The sequence below is a fragment of the Dendrobates tinctorius genome, unplaced genomic scaffold (assembly GCF_039654945.1).
Source record: "Dendrobates tinctorius isolate UK_male_01 unplaced genomic scaffold, ASM3965494v1 ptg000178l, whole genome shotgun sequence".
Lineage (NCBI taxonomy): Eukaryota > Metazoa > Chordata > Amphibia > Anura > Dendrobatidae > Dendrobates > Dendrobates tinctorius.
Genome location: NW_027361845.1, coordinates 90,564 through 112,914, shown reverse-complemented (window position 1 = coordinate 112,914; position 22,351 = coordinate 90,564). Strand labels below are relative to the sequence as shown.

The 22,351-nt window shown below is 43.7% G+C and overlaps 1 non-coding gene across 1 annotated transcript; it reads left to right on the top strand.

The window, feature by feature from the left end:
* Positions 1 to 8,598: 8,598 nt before the first annotated feature.
* Positions 8,599 to 8,683, top strand: TRNAR-UCU (transfer RNA arginine (anticodon UCU)). Its single transcript is given in 2 exon segments — positions 8,599 to 8,635; positions 8,648 to 8,683. It is a non-coding gene; the product is annotated as a tRNA-Arg (tRNA).
* Positions 8,684 to 22,351: the final 13,668 nt, after the last annotated feature.

Here is a 22,351-nt window from a genome sequence, read left to right as displayed (position 1 = left end):
CATCATGTCTTGTATTCTGCCCCCATGTCTGCATTCTGCCTCCATCATGTCTTGTATTCTTCCCCGGGTCTGCATTCTGCCCCATCATGTCCAGCATTCTGCTCCCATCATGTCTTGCATTCTGCTCCCATGTCCAGCATGCTGCCCCCATCATGTCTGCATTCTGCCCCATCATGTCTGCATTCTGCCCCATGTCTTCAATCAGCCCCCATGTCCAGCATTCTGCCCCATCATGTCTGCATTCTGCCCCATCATGTCTGCATTCTTCCCCATCATGTCTGCATTCTGCCCCATCATGTCTGCATTCTTCCCCATCATGTCTTGTATTCTGCCCCATCATGTCCAGCATTCTGCCCCATCATGTCTGCATTCTTCCCCATCATGTCTTGTATTCTGCCCCATCATGTCCAGCATTCTGCCCCATGTCTGCATTCTGCCCCCATCATGTCTAGCATTCTGCCCCCATCATGTCCAGCATTCTGCCCCATCATGTCTGCATTCTGCCCCATCCTGTCTGCATTCTGCCCCATCATGTCTGCATTCTTCCCCCATCATGTCCAGCATTCGGCCCCCATGTCTGCATTCTGCCCCCATCATGTCCAGCATTTGTCCCCCATGTCCAGCATTCTGCCCCCATCATGTCCAGCATTCTGCCCCTATCATGTCTGAATTCTGCCCCATCATGTTTGTATTCTCCCCCATCATGTCTGCATTCTGCCCCCATCATGGCCAGCATTCTGCCCCATCATGTCCAGCATTCTACCCCATCATGTCCAGCATTCTGCCCCTATCATGTCTGCATTCTGCCCCATCATGTTTGCATTCTTCCCCATCATGTCTGCATTCTGCCCCATCATGTCCAGCATTCTGCCCCCGTCATGTCTGCATTCTGCCCCGATCATGTCTGCACTCTGCCCCTATCATGTCTGCACTCTGCCCCATCATGTCTGCATTCTGCCCCCATGATGTCTGCATTCTGCCCCATCATGTCCAGCATTCGGCCCCCATGTCCAGCATTCTGCCCCTATCATGTCTGCATTCTCCCCCATCATGTCCAGCATTATGCCCCATCATGTCTGCATTCTCCCCATCATGTCTGCATTCTCCCCATCATGTCTGCATTCTCCCCATCATGTCTGCATTCTCCCCCACCTTGTCTGCATTCTGCCCCCATCATGTCCAGCATTCTGCCCCATCATGTCCAGCATTCGACCCCCATGTCCAGCATTCTGCCCCCATCATGTCCAACATTCTGCCCCCATGTCCAGCATTCTGCCCCCATGTCCAGTATTCTGCCTCCATCATGTCTTGCATTCTGCCCCCATGTCCAGCATTCTGCCCCCATGTCCAGCATTCTGCCCCCATCCTGTGTGCAATCTGCCCCCATGTCCAGCATTCTGTCCCCATCCTGTCTGCATTCTGCCCCCATGTCTGCAATCTGCCCCCATGTCCAGCATTCTGCCCCCATCATGTCTGCATTCTGCCCCATCATGTCCAGTATTCTGCCCCATCATGTCCAGTATTCTGCCCTCATCATGTCCAGTATTCTGCCCCCATCATGTCTTGTATTCTGCCCCCAGAACCCAGAGGTTCTGCACCTCCTCCTGAGGTGTGGTATCCCACCATCCAGGTAAGGTGGAGACACCTGACCACGCTCCAACACCTGCACCCCACACCACAAAGTATTGTAGCAAAGCACCTTCGGTGGCTCCCTGCTTGGAACACGAAACGTGCTGGGAGGTGGGTGGAGTTAGTTTACATTACAAGGAGCGGGAAGTGTTATGAGCTCATTTTCTGCTCCACCAGCTGGGAGTTCTCCTTCCGTTCTCCCTCTGGTGGTGACAGGAGGTAGTGAGGTTGGTTTAATTGGTAATGGTCTGCCACCTGACGAGGAGGATAATGATTGGATTTCTGGATTATCAGACTGGATATAAGACAGCTGACGCCCTATCCAGTTGCTGGTGATTCAGTCTGCTTCTCAGGTCTTGGACTTCAGCTCTGCTCCAGTCTTCTCAAGTTAAGTTTGTTTTTGCTAATGTTCACACTTGCTCTTGTTGGTCAACTCAGTTTTTTTTGTGGTCAGCCAGCCCGGCTGGGCTGTGCTGAACTTCCACTCTTATTTATCTGTATTTGCCAATTTGCCTTTTTGTCCTTTATTAGATTGGCCTCTTTTTTGCTCTGTCTCAGAATATTTCAGAGTGCTGATATAGTGGGAGAAGTCTAGTGACTTCAGGGTTAATTTTATCAGAAGTGTTGGACATTATTTTTGGTAGGTTTTTTGGCAGATTGCAGACAGTGTCTTTCCTTTACTGTCCTTTCTAGTTAGTTTGGCCCCATCGTTTGCTCAGCCTATTTTTCTGCCTTTGTTTGTGTTTTCATCTTGCTTCACCATCAATACATGTTGGGGGCTGTCTTTCCTTTGAGGTCTGCTCTGGGGGAATTAGTTTTCCTCTTTTCTTACTTTAGGCTTATGTAGTTCTCCGGTTGTGACGAGGCGTCCAGGACCATCGTAGGCACGCTCCACGACTGCTGCTAGTTGTGTGTTAAGATCAGGGATCTGCAATCTGCATAGTTACCAACCTCTCTGGTTTTCTGAGACTTAGCGTGTGTTGCTTTTTTTCTCCTCGGTGACCCATTCATAACAGGGAAGAGTTTAGGATGAGGAGTCAGTCGGTTGGTTAGAGAGTTGGAGAGAAGATCCCCGGAGAGGGATAGATGGATGGAAGTGCTGCAGCAGATCCCAGTGACCTGGGTCTGCTGGCACAGGAAAGGAAGAGAGAAAGAGCAACATAGACTGAAAGCCTGATTCTCCATAGAAAGAAAGACTAGTACGGAACGTGAGGAGTAAAAGAGAACAGAGGACGTGGGTGAGAAGAGAACCCTTCCTAGAAGCTCTAAGCGCAAGGCCGGGGCCCGGTCCCCGAGGTTGTATGGATACTAATGGTCCAGACACCGGAGGAATAGAAGTAGTGACCACTTTATTCCCACACAAGACTTGGGGGCACAACAGCAACTGGATAGTGAGCCGGGACTTAGTAGCAAGGAGTCCCCGAAGCAGGCTACAGCTGTCTGCCGTACAAGTAGAGTTCATAAGAACATCGGACAGGAGGAACTCCAGTGTAACTCAGTACTAGGAGTACTTCATTTAAAGGCGCTATAAGAGGAGACGTTCAGAAAGGCACATGGCGGAGTGTTGGAAAGGAGTATTCCATCTGGCCTGGAGGTTGACTGAGTCCCTGACCCGGAGTACACGGCACGGAGGCAGGCACCTGTTTGTACAGCAGACTGTGAGTAAAGCTTTGGAACTACATGCCCTGGTGTCCTCCACTCATTCCTGCGCCAGCCCGTCCAGCACTGCTACATCCCTTGTGCCAAGCACTACACCATCTACGTGTCACTTCACTTACTCTGCCCTGGGACTACAGCCCTGCCTGAGGAGGGCTATAACATCACTGCTGCACCACTCCATCTGTCCCAGAGGATCTGTCTGCAGCATCGGCTTACATCTCCATTGCCGAACACCACAGGTGGCGTCACGAATCACTTATAAACTTTCACCACAATAAGCACACAGCCACAAACCCCATTTACAATGGGCGCCCAGGGCCACGGGCTGGATCCCAGCTGCCGTGACATCTCCCATTGAAGCTCATCGGGCCCAGTACCGAGTACCCCCACAGCCCTGGGAGGGCGACCCATCTGCATTCTGTCCCCATGTCTGCAATCTGCCCCCATGTCTGCAATCTGCCCCCATGTCTGCAATCTGCCCCCATGTCCAGCATTCTACCCCATAATGTCTTGTATTCTGCCCCCGTGTCTGCAATCTGCCCCCATCATGTCCAGCATTCTGCCCCATCATGTCTTGTATTCTGCCCCCGTGTCTGCATTCTGCCTCCATGTCCAGTATTCTGCCTCCATCATGTCTGCATTCTGCCCCCACCCCATGTCTGCATTCTGCCCCCATCATGTCCAGCATTCTGCCCCCATCATGTCCAGCATTCTGCCTCCATCATGTCTGCAATCTGCCCCCATGTCCAGCATTCTGTCCCCATCATGTCTGCAATCTGCCCCCATGTCTGCATTCTGCCCCCATGTCCAGCATTCTGCCCCCATCATGTCTTGTATTCTGCCCCATCATGTCTGCATTTTGCCCCCATCATGTCTACATTCTGCCCCCATCATGTCTGCATTCTGCCCCCATCATGTCTGCATTCTGCCCCCATCATGTCCAGCATTCTGCCCCATCATGTCCAGCATTCTGCCCCATCATGTCCAGCATTCTTCCCCATGTCTGCATTCTGCCCCATCATGTCTGCATTCTGCCCCATCATGTCCAGCATTCTGCCCCATCATGTCTTGTATTCTGCCCCCGTGTCTGCATTCTGCCCCATCATGTCCAGCATTCTGCCCCCATCATGTCCAGCATTCTGCCTCCATGTCCAGCATTCTGCCCCATCATGTCTGCATTCTGCCCCCATCATGTCCAGCATTCTGCCCCATCATGTCCAGCATTCTGCCCCATCATGTCCAGCATTCTGCCTCCATCATGTCTGCAATCTGCCCCCATGTCCAGCATTCTGTCCCCATCATGTCTGCAATCTGCCCCCATGTCTGCAATCTGCCCCCATGTCTGCAATCTGCCCCCTTGTCCAGCATTCTGCCTCCATCATGTCTGCATTCTGCCTCCATGTCCAGCATTCTGCCTCCATTATGTCTGCATTCTGCCCCCATCATGTCTTGTATTCTGCCCCCGTGTCTGCAATCTGCCCCCATCATGTCCAGTATTTTACCCCATGTCCAGCATTCTGCCTCCATCATGTCTTGTATTCTGCCGCATCATGTCCAGCATTCTGCCTCCATCATGTCTTGTATTCTGCCCCCGGGTCTGCATTCTGCCCCATCATGTCCAGCATTCTGCTCCCATCATGTCTGAAATCTGTCCCCATCATGTCCAGCATTCTGTCCCCATCATGTCCAGCATTCTGCCTCCATGTCCAGCATTCTGCCTCCATCATGTCTTGTATTCTGCCCCCAGGTCTGCATTCTGCCCCATCATGTCCAGCATTCTGCCTCCATCATGTCTGCATTCTGCCCCATGTCTGCAATCTGCCCCCATCATGCCCAGCATTCTGCCCCCATCATGTCCAGCATTCTGCCTCCATCATGTCTGCATTCTGCCCCATGTCTGCAATCTGCCCCCTTGTCCAGCATTCTGCCTCCATCATGTCTGCATTCTGCCTCCATGTCCAGCATTCTGCCTCCATTATGTCTGCATTCTGCCCCCATCATGTCTTGTATTCTGCCCCCGTGTCTGCAATCTGCCCCCATCATGTCCAGTATTTTACCCCATGTCCAGCATTCTGCCTCCATCATGTCTTGTATTCTGCCCCCGGGTCTGCATTCTGCCCCATCATGTCCAGCATTCTGCTCCCATCATGTCTGAAATCTGCCCCCATGTCCAGCAATCTGTCCCCATCATGTCCAGCATTCTGCCTCCATCATGTCTGCATTCTGCCCCATGTCTGCAATCTGCCCCCATCATGCCCAGCATTCTGCCCCCATCATGTCCAGCATTCTGCCTCCATCATGTCTGCATTCTGCCCCATGTCTGCAATCTGCCCCCATGTCTGCAATCTGCCCCCATGTCTGCAATCTGCCCCCATCATGCCCAGCATTCTGCCCCGGATCGCTGCTTTCAATTAAAAAAGAAAAAAATAAAGTTCTTCTTACCTGGCCACGCTCCAGCGGCGACGCTCCCTTCACGCTGCTGAAGCGCGCACTTGCCGGCAATTGACAGTGACATCAGACGCCAGCGACGTGCGGGCTGCGACTGACGTCAGCTGCCAGCCTCCCATTGACTGGCGGCTGTTAACTATTGACGTGCGGGCAGACAGGCCCGCATGTCAATAGCGTTCAGCTTCTGCAGCGCCGCTAAGCGCCCAGTTTAGGGCCCGGTGAGCAGATGAAACGGGGCCCGATGCGGGCCCCCTCTGCCCACCGGCCCCATTCGCCAGTTAGGGCAGTAATGCCCTGATGGCAGCCCTGGGGCTCTGGCAGGACCAGTCAAGAATGGTCACAGAGTTGTTCTGAAGCCACTCCTTTGTTATTTTAGCTGTATGCTTAGGGTCATTGTCTGGAAGAGGTTTTCATACAGGATATCTTTGTACTTCATGTTTCCTTCAATTGCAACCAGTCGTCACACATACCGCTTAGGATTATCACCAAAAAGTTCAATCTTCATCTCATCAGACCAGAAAATCTTATTTCTCATAGTTTGGGAGTCCTTCATGTGTTTTTTAGCAAACTCTATGCGGGCTTTCATATGTCTTGCAGGGAGGAGAGGCTTCCGTCCGGCCACTCTGCGATAAAGGCCCGACTGGTGGAGGGCTGCAGTGATAGTTGACTTTGTGGAACTTTCTCCCATCTCCCTACTGCATCTGTGGAGCTCAGCCACGGTGACCTTGGGGTTCTTCTTTACCTCTCTCACCAAGGCTCTTCTCCCACGATTGCTCAGTTTGGCTGGATGGCCAGGTCTAGGAAGACTTCTGGTGGTACCAAACCTTCCATTTAAGGGTTATGGAGGCCACTGTGCTATTAAGAACCTTGAGTACTGCAGAAATTCTTTTCTAACCTTGGCCAGATCTGTGCATTGCCACATTTCTGTCTCTGAGCTCCTTGGCCAGTCCCTTTGACCTCATGATTCTCATTTGGTCTGACATGCACTGTGAGCTGTGAGGTCTTATATAGACAGGTGTGCGCCTTTACAAATGAAGTCCTATCAGTTTATTTAAACACAGCTGGACTCCAGTGAAGGAGTAGAACCATCTCAAGGAGGATCACAAGGAAATGGACAGCATGTGGATTACATATGAGTGTCTGAGCAAAGGGTCTGAATACTTATGGCCATGTAATATTTCAGTTTTTCTTTTTTAATAAATTTCCAAAAAATTTCTACATTTCTGTTTTTTTTTTTCAGTCAAGATGGGGTGCAGAGTGTACATTAATGAGAAAAAAAATAAACTTTTTTTGAACTTACCAAATGGCTGCAATGAAACGAAGAGTGAAAAATTAAAAGGGGCCCTTGGGAGTAGTTATGTATATACATGAAACACCCTCGGGTGTAGGCCTATATATACTTGTGGCCCTGGGTGTATATTCATGGACCTCATGTGTAGGCTTAGATATATTCTTGGCGCTCACATGTAGGCCTATATATACGCTTGTCCCTCAGTTGTAGGCCATCAACACCATTACACTGGTTAACCATCCACTCCAGAATCCAGTACAAACTTATTACCCTCACTCACAAAGCCCTCCATGGCTCAGCACCACCCTACATCTCCTCCCTCGCCTCAGCCTACTACCCTACCCGTGCCCTCTGTTCTGCCGATGACCTGAGGTTAGCATCCTAAATAATCAGAACCGCCGACTCCCGTCTTCAAGACTATACACGTGCTGCGCCAATTCTTTGGAATGCACTTCCCAGGTCAATACGATTAGTCACCAATCCCCACAATTTTAAGTGTGCCCTGAAAACGCATTAATTCAGACTGGCCTACCGCCTCAACACATTAACCTAATCTATCCCTATGTGGCACAGCCAAAAGTTTTTTTACCATAAACAGGTTCCCCGCATCATGTTCCCACATGCTTTATGCATCCATTAGCCCTCTGTGTCTGTACTGTTACATATTTAGACTGTTAACTGGTTCATGCAGCAACAAGAACACCCGATTCTTACACTATGGCTGATCCGAACAATAAAAGCAATTGTTACCACCCACCTTTCATGTCTCCCTTTTTTCCCCCATAGAATGTAAGCTTGCGAGCAGGGCCCTCATTCTTCTTGGTATCTGTTATGATCTATGTGATTATTTTTATGCTTTAATGTCTATTGTCTGTACAAATCCCCTCTATAATGTAAAGTGCTGCGGAATATGTCGGCGCTATAGAAATTAAATTATTATTATCAGTATCCTCAGCACTCTCGCTAGGACATATAGAGACAAGTCTATAGTCCCCTCTATGTCCCCCTGCATTCTCTATAGCAGGGCTTTTCAAACTGTATGGCGCCCCCTAGGTTTTCATAAAAGTGATCATTTTTTTTACATCTTCAGAATGATGTAGTTCCTGCCATAATCTTTTCAGCTTGTGCTTGTTGTAATGTTATACTTATGTTCAGGAAACAAAAAAGGAAAATTTTGAGATATTTTTAAGTTGGACTTCAGCTACAGATGGTGAGGCCCACATATCTTCTTGGTCTGGAGAGACCCAGTAGAAGAAACAGGAGAAGCTTTGCTCCATGGGACGTTAGTGATCTGTCCAAGTCCCCTCACCATACGCACTCAGCACTCTCCAAAAAACTTCTCTATCTCCACTGGGGCCTCAGCAACAAGTAACTGGAGCTTCCCTATAGAGAACATGAGCAGCACTCTGGGAGGAGGGTTCAGGGATCAGAGAAACTCTGACAACCTGGTGATAGACAAGAGGAAGGAGGGAGAGGAGGAAACACCTCCACCCTTACTCCACCCATGCTCCACCCTTGGGCAGGCCTAGCTCAGTTCTTGAAGAGCAGGAAGGGACAAAGCTCACATAACAGGCTCTGTGGCGCAATGGATAGCGCATTGGACTTCTAGTTGGTGCAGTCATTCAAAGGTTGTGGGTTCGAGTCCCACCAGAGTCGCTTTTTGTTACTCTTTCTTCCTAGATATAGTAATATACACACTAGAAAGCCATGCAATAAGTAATATGCTTATGCTACACATCTACAAACTGCAGACATACACGTATATAATATAGTAAATATACTACAGCTAGTAAGATATCCTATAGTATGTAGCTGTATTATGCTTCGAACGGGACATAACCGACAGCTAGTAATAAACTACACAAAGTACATAACCCACAGCTAGTAATATACAACACAAGGTACATATCCTACAGCTAGTAATATACTACACACGGTACATATCCTACAGCTAGTGATATACTACACAAAGTACATAACCTATAGCTAGTACTATACTGCACACAGAACCTACAGCTAGTAATATACTACAAACGGTACATATCCTACAGCTAGTAATATACTACACATAGTATATAACCTACAGCTAGTAATATACTACACACGGTCCATATCCTACAGCTAGTAATATACTACACCCAGTACATAACCTACAGCTAGTAATATACTACACACGGTACATATGCTACAGCTAGTAATATACTACACCTAGTACATATCCTACAGCTAGTAATATACTACACACGGTACATATCCTACAGCTAGTAATATACTACACATAGTACTTAACCAACAGCTGGTAATATACTACACACGGTAAATATGCTACAGCTAGTAATATACTACACCTAGTACATATCCTACAGCTAGTAATATACTACATACGGTATGTATCCTACAGTTAGTAATATACTACACATAGTACATAACCTACAGCTGGTAATATACTACACACGGTACGTATCCTACAGCTAGTAATATACTACACATAGTACATAACCTACAGCTAGTAATATACTACACATAGTACATAACCTACAGCTGGTAATATACTACAAACAGTACATATCCTACAGCTAGTAATATACTACACATAGTATATAACCTACAGCTGGTAATATACTAAACACGGTACATATCCTACAGCTAGTAATATACTACACCCAGTACATACCCTACAACTAGTAATATACTACACACGGTACATATGCTACAGCTAGTAATATACTACACCTAGTACATATCCTACAGCTAGTAATATACTACACACGGTACATATCCTACAGCTAGTAATATACTACACCCAGTACATATCCTACAGCTAGTAATATACTACACATAGTACATAACCAACAGCTGGTAATATACTACACACGGTAAATATGCTACAGCTAGTAATATACTACACCTAGTACATATCCTACAGCTAGTAATATACTACATACGGTACATATCCTACAGCTAGTAATATACTACACATAGTACATAACCTACAGCTGGTAATATACTACACACGGTACGTATCCTACAGCTAGTAATATACTACACATAGTACATAACCTACAGCTAGTAATATACTACACATAGTACATAACCTACAGCTGGTAATATACTACACACGGTAAATATGCTACAGCTAGTAATATACTACACCTAGTACATATCCTACAGCTAGTAATATACTACATACGGTACATATCCTACAGTTAGTAATATACTACAAATAGTACATAACCTACAGCTGGTAATATACTACACACGGTACGTATCCTACAGCTAGTAATATACTACACATAGTACATAACCTACAGCTAGTAATATACTACACATAGTACATAACCTACAGCTGGTAATATACTACAAACGGTACATATCCTACAGCTAGTAGTATACTACACATAGTACATAACCTACAGCTGGTAATATACTACACCCGGTACATAACCCACAGCTAGTAATATACTACACACGGTACATATGCTACAGCTAGTAATATACTACAAACGGTACATATCCTACAGCTAGTAGTATACTACACATAGTACATAACCTACAGCTGGTAATATACTACACACGGTACATATCCTACAGCTAGTAATATACTACACACGGTACATATGCTACAGCTAGTAATATACTACACAAGGTACATATGCTACAGCTAGTAAAATACTACACACGGTACGTATTCTACAGCTAGTAATATACTACACCCAGTACATATCCTACAGCTAGTAATATACTACACATAGTACATAACCTACAGCTGGTAATATACTACACACGGTACATATGCTACAGCTAGTAATATACTACACACGGTACATATGCTACAGCTAGTAATATACTACAAACGGTACATATCCTACAGCTAGTAATATACTACACATAGTACATAACCTACAGCTAGTAATATAGTACACACGGTACATATCCTACAGCTAGTAATATACTACACAAGGTACATATCCAACAGCTAGTCATATACTACACACAGTACGTATCCTACAGCTAGTCATATACTACACACGGTACATATGCTACAGCTAGTAATATACTACACCTAGTACATATCCTACAGCTAGTAATATACTACACACGGTACATATCCTACAGCTAGTAATATACTACACCCAGTACATATCCTACAGCTAGTAATACACTACACATAGTACATAACCAACAGCTGGTAATATACTACACACGGTAAATATGCTACAGCTAGTAATATACTACACCCAGTACATATCCTACAGCTAGTAATATACTACACATAGTACATAACCTACAGCTAGTAATATACTACATACGGTATGTATCCTACAGTTAGTAATATACTACACATAGTACATAACCTACAGCTTGTAATATACTACACACGGTACGTATCCTACAGCTAGAAATATACTACACATAGTACATAACCTACAGCTGGTAATATACTACAAACGGTACATATCCTACAGCTAGTAGCATACTACACATAGTACATAGCCTACAGCTGGTAATATACTACACCCGGTACATAACCCACAGCTAGTAATATACTACACACGGTACATATGCTACAGCTAGTAATATACTACAAACGGTACATATCCTACAGCTAGTAGTATACTACACATAGTACATAACCTACAGCTGGTAATATACTACACACGGTACGTATCCTACAGCTAGTAATATACTACACACGGTACATATGCTACAGCTAGTAATATACTACACAAGGTACATATGCTACAGCTAGTAATATACTACACACGGTACGTATTCTACAGCTAGTAATATACTACACCTAGTACATATCCTACAGCTAGTAATATACTAGACATAGTACATAACCTACAGCTGGTAATATAATACACACGGTACATATGCTACAGCTAGTAATATACTACACACGGTACATATGCTACAGCTAGTAATATACTACAAACGGTACATATCCTACAGCTAGTAATATACTACACATAGTACATAACCTACAGCTAGTAATATACTACACACAGTACGTATCCTACAGCTAGTACTATATTGCACACATAACCTACAGCTAGTAATATACTACAAACGGTACATATCCTACAGCTAGTAATATACTACACAAAGTACATAACCTACAGCTAGTACTATACTGCACACAGAACCTACAGCTAGTAATATACTACAAACGGTACATATCCTACAGCTAGTAATATACTACACATAGTACATAACCTACAGCTGGTAATATACTAAACACGGTACATATCCTACAGCTAGTAATATACTACACCCAGTACATAACCTACAGCTAGTAATATACTACACACGGTACATATGCTACAGCTAGTAATATACTACACCTTGTACATATCCTACAGCTAGTAATATACTACACACGGTACATATCCTACAGCTAGTAATATACTACACATAGTATATAACCTACAGCTGGTAATATACTAAACACGGTACATATCCTACAGCTAGTAATATACTACACCCAGTACATAACCTACAGCTAGTAATATACTACACACGGTACATATGCTACAGCTAGTAATATACTACACCTAGTACATATCCTACAGCTAGTAATATACTACACACGGTACATATCCTACAGCTAGTAATATACTACACATAGTATATAACCTACAGCTGGTAATATACTAAACACGGTACATATCCTACAGCTAGTAATGTACTACACCCAGTACATAACCTACAGCTAGTAATATACTACACACGGTACATATCCTACAGCTAGTAATATACTACACCCAGTACATAACCTACAGCTAGTAATATACTACACACGGTACATATGCTACAGCTAGTAATATACTACACCTAGTACATATCCTACAGCTAGTAATATACTACACACGGTACATATCCTACAGCTAGTAATATACTACACCCAGTACATATCCTACAGCTAGTAATATACTACACATAGTACATAACCTACAGCTGGTAATATACTACACACGGTACGTGTCCTACAGCTAGTAATATACTACACATAGTACATAACCTACAGCTAGTAATATACTACACATAGTACATAACCTACAGCTGGTAATATACTACAAACGGTACATATCCTACAGCTAGTAGTATACTACACATAGTACATAACCTACAGCTGGTAATATACTACACCCGGTACATAACCCACAGCTAGTAATATACTACACACGGTACATATGCTACAGCTAGTAATATACTACACACGGTACATATCCTATAGCTAGTAATATACTACACCCAGTACATATCCTACAGCTAGTAATATACTACACATAGTACATAACCTACAGCTGGTAATATACTACACACGGTACATATGCTACAGCTAGTAATATACTACACACGGTACATATGCTACAGCTAGTAATATACTAGAAACGGTACATATCCTACAGCTAGTAATATACTACACATAGTACATAACCTACAGCTAGTAATATAGTACACACAGTACATATCCTACAGCTAGTAATATACTAGACAAGGTACATATCCAACAGCTAGTAATATACTACACACAGTACGTATCCTACAGCTAGTAATATACTACACACGGTACATATCCAACAGCTGGTAATATACTACACACAGTACGTATCCTACTGCTAAAAATATAATACACAAAGTACATATCCTACAGCTAGTAATATACTACACACAGTACAGTACATATCCTACAGCTAGTAATATACTACACCCAGTACATATCCTACAGCTAGTACTATACTGCACACAGAACCTACAGCTAGTAATATACTACAAACGGTACATATCCTACAGCTAGTAATATACTACACAAAGTACATAACCTACAGCTAGTACTATACTGCACACAGAACCTACAGCTAGTAATATACTACAAACGGTACATATCCTACAGCTAGTAATATACTACACATAGTACATAACCTACAGCTGGTAATATACTAAACACGGTACATATCCTACAGCTAGTAATATACTACACCCAGTACATAACCTACAGCTAGTAATATACTACACACGGCACATATGCTACAGCTAGTAATATACTACACCCAGTACATATCCTACAGCTAGTAATATACTACATACGGTACAAATCCTACAGCTAGTAATATACTGCACCCAGTACATATCCTACAGCTAGTAATATACTACACATAGTACATAACCTACAGCTGGTAATATACTACACGTGGTACGTATGCTACAGCTAGTAATATACTTCACCCAGTACATATCCTACAGCTAGTAATATACTACACATAGTACATAACCTACAGCTAGCAATATACTACATACGGTATGTATCCTACAGTTAGTAATATACTACACATAGTACATAACCTACAGCTGGTAATATACTACACACGGTACGTATCCTCCAGCTAGTAATATACTACAAACGGTACATATCCTACAGCTAGTAGTATACTACACATAGTACATAACCTACAGCTGGTAATATACTACACCCGGTACATAACCCACAGCTAGTAATATACTACACACGGTACATATGCTACAGCTAGTAATATACTACAAACGGTACATATTCTACAGCTAGTAGTATACTACACATAGTACATAACCTACAGCTGGTAATATACTACACATAGTACATAACCTACAGCTGGTAATATACTACACCCGGTACATAACCCACAGCTAGTAATATACTACACACGGTACATATGCTACAGCTAGTAATATACTACACAAGGTACATATGCTACAGCTAGTAATATACTACACACAGTACGTATCCTACAGCTAGTAATATACTACAAACGGTACATATCCTACAGCTAGTAATATACTACACATAGTACATAACCTACAGCTAGTAATATAGTACACACGGTACATATCCAACAGCTAGTAATATACTACACACAGTACGTATCCTACAGCTAGTAATATACTACACACGGTACATATCCAACAGCTAGTAATATACTACACACAGTACGTATCCTACAGCTAAAAATATAATACACAAAGTACATATCCTACAGCTAGTAATATACTACACCCAGTACATATCCTACAGCTAGTAATATACTGCACACAGAATCTACAGCTAGTAATATACTACACACGGTACATATCCTACAGCTAGTAATATACTACACCCAGTACATATCCTACAGCTAGTAATATACTGCACTCAGAACCTACAGCTAGTAATATACTACACACGGTATATATCCTACAGCTAATAATATACTACACACAGTACAGAACCTATAGCTAGTAATATACTACACACGGTACAGAACCTATAGCTAGTAATATACTACACCCAGTACATAACCTACAGCTAGTAATATAGTACACACGGTACATATGCTACAGCTAGTAATATACTACACACGGTACATATCCAACAGCTAGTAATATACTACACACAGTACGTATCCTACAGCTAAAAATATAATACACAAAGTACATATCCTACAGCTAGTAATATACTACACACAGTACAGTACGTATCCTACAGCTAGTAATATACTGCACACAGAATCTACAGCTAGTAATATACTACACACGGTACATATCCTACAGCTAGTAATATACTACACCCAGTACATATCCTACAGCTAGTAATATACTGCACTCAGAACCTACAGCTAGTAATATACTACACACGGTATATATCCTACAGCTATTAATATACTACACACGGTACAGAACCTATAGCTAGTAATATACTACACCCAGTACATAACCTACAGCTAGTAATTTAGTACACACGGTACATATCCAACAGCTAGTAATATACTACACACAGTACGTATCCTACAGCTAGTAATATACTACACACGGTACATATCCAACAGCTAGTAATATACTACACACAGTACGTATCCTACAGCTAGTAATATACTACAAACGGTACATATCCTACAGCTAGTAGTATACTACACATAGTACATAACCTACAGCTGGTAATATACTACACCCGGTACATAACCCACAGATAGTAATATACTACACACGGTACATATGCTACAGCTAGTAATATACTACAAACGGTACATATTCTACAGCTAGTAGTATACTACACATAGTACATAACCTACAGCTGGTAATATACTACACACGGTACGTATCCTACAGCTAGTTATATACTACACAAGGTACATATGCTACAGCTAGTAATATACTACACACGGTACAGAACCTATAGCTAGTAATATACTACACCCAGTACATATCCTGCAGCTAGTAATATACTGCACTCAGAACCTACAGCTAGTAATATATTACACACGGTACAGAACCTATAGCTAGTAATATACTACACACAGCTCGTATCCTACAGCTAGTAATATACTACACACAATACATATCCTACAGCTAGTAATATACTACACATGGTACATATCCTACAGGTAGTTATATACTACACACAGTACGTATCCTACAGCTAGTAATATACTACACACGGTACATATCCAACAGCTAGTAATATACTACACACGGTACATATCCTACAGCTAGTAATATGCTACACACAGTACGTATCCTACAGCTAGTAATATACTACAAACGGTACATATCCTACAGCTAGTAGTATACTACACATAGTACATAACCTACAGCTGGTAATATACTACACCCGGTACATAACCCACAGATAGTAATATACTACACACGGTACATATGCTACAGCTAGTAATATACTACAAACGGTACATATTCTACAGCTAGTAGTATACTACACATAGTACATAACCTACAGCTGGTAATATACTACACACGGTACATATGCTACAGCTAGTAATATACTACACAAGGTACATATGCTACAGCTAGTAATATACTACACACGGTACAGAACCTATAGCTAGTAATATACTACACCCAGTACATATCCTGCAGCTAGTAATATACTGCACTCAGAACCTACAGCTAGTAATATATTACACACGGTACAGAACCTACAGCTAGTAATATACTACACACGGTATATATCCTACAGCTAGTAATATACTACACACGGTACAGAACCTATAGCTAGTAATATACTACACACAGCTCGTATCCTACAGCTAGTAATATACTACACACAATACATATCCTACAGCTAGTAATATACTACACACAGCTCGTATCCTACAGGTAGTTATATACTACACACAGTACGTATCCTACAGCTAGTAATATACTACACACGGTACATATCCTATAGCTAGTAATATACTACACACAGTACATATCCTACAGCTTATAATAATAATAGATTTTATTTTTATAGCGCCAACATATTCCGCAGCACTTTACATTTCAGAGGGGATTTGTACAGACAATAGACATTACAGTATAACAATAATCACATACAGTAGATTATAAGAAATACCAAGAGGTGTGAGGGCCCTGCTCGCAAGCTTACAGTCTATGAGGAAAGAGGTAGACACGAAAGGTGGGTGGTAACAGTTGCCCTGATGTATGGACCAGCCATAATGTTAAGTGTGTAACAGTACAGACACAGAGGGCTAATGGATGCATAAAGCATGTGGGAACATGATGCTGGGAACCTGGTTATGGTAAAACTTTTGGCTCTGCCACACAGGGATAGGTTAGGTTAATGTGTTGAGGCGATAGGCCAGTCTGAATAAATGCGTTTTCAGGACACGCTTAAAATTGTGGGGATTGGGGACTAATCGTATTGACCTGGGAAGTGCATTCCAAAGAATTGGCGCGGCACGTGTAAAGTCTTGGAGACGGGAGTGGGAGGTTCTGACTATTGAGGATACTAACCTCAGGTCATCAGCAGAACGGAGGGCGCGGGTAGGGTGGTATACTGAAACAAGGGAGGAGATGTAGGGTGGTGCTGAGCCATGGAGGGCTTTGTGGGTGAGGGTAATAAGTTTATACTGAATTCTGAAGTGGATGGGTAGCCAGTGTAATGACTGGCACAAGGTAGAGGCATCGGTGTAACGATTGGTGAGGAATATGATCCTGGCTGCAGCATTCAAGACAGATTGGAGAGGGGAGAGTTTGGTAAGAGGGAGACCGATTAGAAGAGAGTTACAGTAGTCGAGACGAGAATGAATAAGAGAAACAGTAAGAGTTTTTGCAGAGTCAAAAGTAAGAAAAGGTCGAATTCTAGAAATGTTTTTGAGGTGCAGATGACAAGAGCGAGCCAGTGATCGAATGTGGGGGGCAAAGGAAAGCTCGGAATCAAGTATGACCCCAAGACAGCGGGCCTGTTGCTGGGGAGTAATAGTGGAACCACACACAGAAATGGCAATGTCGGGTATAGGTACATTAGTAGCGGGAGGAAACACAAGGATATTACAGCTTGTAATATACTACACACAGTACATAACCTACAGCTAGTAATATACTAGAACTAGCACATTTATCATAAGTAATGTCACATCTCCCTTCCTCTTCCTCCTGTACAGAGTAATAACACTTCTGTATACTCTAGATATTCACCAATTACAATAGGCGATGTCACAGCTCACCTCCTCCTCCTGTACAGTGACTGATAACACCTCTACATACAGTAAATAACACAGGATCCACCATTCACAATAGGTGATGTCACAGCTCACCTCCTCCTCCTGCACAATGACTGTTAACACCTCTTTATACAGTAGATAACACAGGATAAAAAAGTTTACAATATGCAATATCACAGCTCACCTCCTCCTGGACAATAACACCCCTATATACAGTAGATTACACACGACCCATAATTCACAATAATTGATGTCACAGCTCACCTGCTCACCATGTACAATGACTGATAACACCTCTATATACAGTAGATAACACAGGAACTACCATTCACAATAGGTGATGTCACAGCTCACCTCCTCCTCCTGTACAATGACTGATAACACCTCTATATACAGTAGATAGCACAGGATCCACCATTCACAATAGGTCATGTCACAGCTCACCTGCTCACCATGTACAATGACTGATAACTCCTCTATATACAGTAGATAACACAGGATCCACCATTCACAATAGGTCATGTCACAGCTCACCTGCTCACCATGTACAATGACTGATAACACCTCTATATACAGTAGATAACACAGGAACTACCATTCACAATAGGTGATGTCACAGCTCACCTCCTCCTCCTGTACAATGACTGATAACACCTCTATATACAGTAGATAGCACAGGATCCACCATTCACAATAGGTCATGTCACAGCTCACCTGCTCACCATGTACAATGACTGATAACTCCTCTATATACAGTAGATAACACAGGATCCACCATTCACAATAGGTCATGTCACAGCTCACCTGCTCACCATGTACAATGACTGATAACTCCTCTATATACAGTAGATAACACAGGATCCACCATTCACAATAGGTCATGTCACAGCTCACCTCCTCCTCCTGTACAATGACTGATAACACAGGATCTGCCATTCACAATAGGTGATGTCACAGCTCACCTCCTCCTTTGATTATTACAATAATTGATAAGACATTTATGATTAAAATTTACAGTACATTAGTTTGAGGCCATCCCTTTAACATCTATTGGGGAAAGATGTTTGATGGTCTTGTAAGAGACTATATACAGTATGTGATAGAAAACATTACTGTAAGGGACTGGGTCTGGGTGGTGGAACCATGGTGTCGTTACCCGAGGAAAGCCCAGAGGGGTGTGACTAGGTGCCTCACCAAGTCTGACATCGGATTCTTGGCGGCTGATGATACCGCGATCTGAGGAGAGACAAGGGAGGCAGGACTAGGTGCTACGCCAGAACTGACCTCGGGTGGATGGCAGCTGACCCCCAAGGGACAGGAGGCAGGAACAAGAGATGGTTGCCTTGGCAAGCACAGACGGACATGGCTAATAGACAGGCAGGCGGACATAGCTGATGGACAGGCAGGCATGGCTGGAAGACAGGCAGGTGGGCACGGCTGGAAGTCAGGCAGGCTGGCATGGCTGATAGACAAGTTGGTATACATGAATACAAGAACTGGGACTTGAGAACTAGCAAGAGTCTTATGAACAAACTGACAACGCTGCAGAGGCACCACTCATCAGGTGGAGGTGCCTTATATGAGTGTCTCACAGCCATTGGCTGGTGACACTTTAGGATGGTGCGCTGTCCTTTTAAGAGAATGGGACCGCATGTGCCCTAATAACAGTGCCCGGGGATCTCAGCGCAGTGTGGGAAGGAGGCCACGTCGATAAATGAGTCAGCGTCTCAGCTGGGGGAGAGAAGCAGTGGTAGACACGCCGGCGTTCGTTACACGTGATAGTCAGCGCTGTTTTACTAAGGATAGAAGTTGCCAAACCAACCTAATTAGTTTTCATATTGGAGGTAAGTAGAAACTTGGACAGAGGCGCAGCTGTGGATATAGGGGCAGATTCATCAAGACGGCCGGGCACACAGAAGCATTGATGAATCAGCCCCATAGTGTTTTTCGAGTTCCGAAAGGCATTTAACACTTTCCCACGTAAATGCCCAGTGGGTATATAAAAGTCTATGGGGTTAGAAACTAGGGTTTGTAATTGGATTGAAAACTGTCTCAGAGTGCACCCAGAGAGTTGTGGTGAATGATGGCGACTCTGAATGACCTCTGGTGACCCTCAAGGTTCAGTGCTGGGTCTGCTAGTATTCAATTTATTAATCATCTAGAAGACAGGATTAATACTGGTGTTTTTCTATTTTTGCAGTTGATAACTAGCTATGTACACTGCTCAAAAAAATACAGGCAACTCTTAAACACAATGTAACTCCAAGCTTCCCTGAAATCAACCTGTCAAAGCAACACTGATTGTGAATCAATCTCTCCTGCTGTTGTGCAAATGGAACAGACAACAGGTAGAAATGATAGGCAACGCGCAAGACAACCCCTAAAAAGGAGCGGTTCTGTAAGGGGTCACAACAGACCATTTCTCTGTTCTCATCCTTTTTAGCTGTTGTTTTGGTCACTTTTGCATTTTGCCATTGCTCTCACCCCTAGAGGTACTGTACAGTAGCATGAGGCGGTGTCTACAACCCACAGAGAATATGGAGATGGGGAGGCACTGGTGCTTTTGTCTTCTGTATCTAGACAGAAATGGCTGCTAAAGAAATTTATTTTCTTGTGGCACAGGGGCCAACAATAGAAAGGCAGCACTCACCATTTCCTTTATTTTAATTCATATGTACATCCATTAAGCGGTGCAGCAGTATGTGGAGGGAGGCATGCACTTAGATAGCGCTTCTTGGGGTCCAATGTCTATTTTCTACAACCCACAGAAGTTGCTCAGGTAGTGCAGCTCATCCATGATGGCACATCAATGCGAGCTGTGGTAAGTGTAGCTGCGTCTGTCAGTTCAGTGTCCAGAGCATGGAGCAGATACCACAGGACAGGCCTGTACACCAGGTGGGGATGGGGCTGTAGGAGGTCAACAACCCAGCAACAGGACTGGAACCTCCTCTTTTGTGCAAGGAGGAACAGGAGGAGCAGTGCCAAAACCCTGCAAAATGACCTCCAGTGGCCACTTGTCACAATCCATGCTGCATTGTGACAGATAAAAGCACATATAACCTTTTTTTTTTCCTTTAAGCTGTTTTCTTAAAGTTAGTTTTGCCCCCGGTGGGCATTTGGATCATTACACAGTGGTATCTTTAGTTCTAGTTTTGCCCCCGGTGGTGGCTAGTATTATTACACGGGAATCAATAGCAGGTGTGATTGCTCCTGCTCTAGCCTATAAAGGAGAGTCAGGTGGTCTCACTCACTGTTGGTGATATTGGTTATTTCCAACCATCCTTGGTGGAGGAAGGAGCTAGAGAAGAGTTCCTTGCAGCTCAGTCAGAGTCCTGGTGGTGAAGGAGCAACAGTGAGGAGTTCCTTGCAGGTCTGACTGAGCTTTGGTGAAGTAGCAGCTATTCAGGAGGAAAGCTGCAGTCAGGTGCTGGACTCTGTTGCTGGGAGAAATAGCAACAGAGCAAAGCTAAGTGGTTTTTTCCCCGTTTGTAACTTTCCTTATGTGTGTATTAGTGCAGTGGTGGGATTAGTTTCTGCACCGTCCAATTCATTAGAAAGGGATAGGTGCAGGGCGAGCTAGGGTTTTTCGGTATCCTGCTCGTCGCCAGGTGCGGAACCTGCTTAGGGACCATCAGGAGTGTAGAGACACTGACTCAGGGGAGTGCAGGAGGTCTCCACGTCCCCGTTCCCTATTGCAGGGCCCTCCATTGTATTGGTTTCCCGGGGTTGGTGATGTGATTTCACGAGTGACTGGATACTCCGCCTCCAGCAGGGCGAATTTAAACAATGAAACGTGCAGCCGGATACACCGCCTCCAGCAGGCGAATTTCAAGTTAAACGTGTA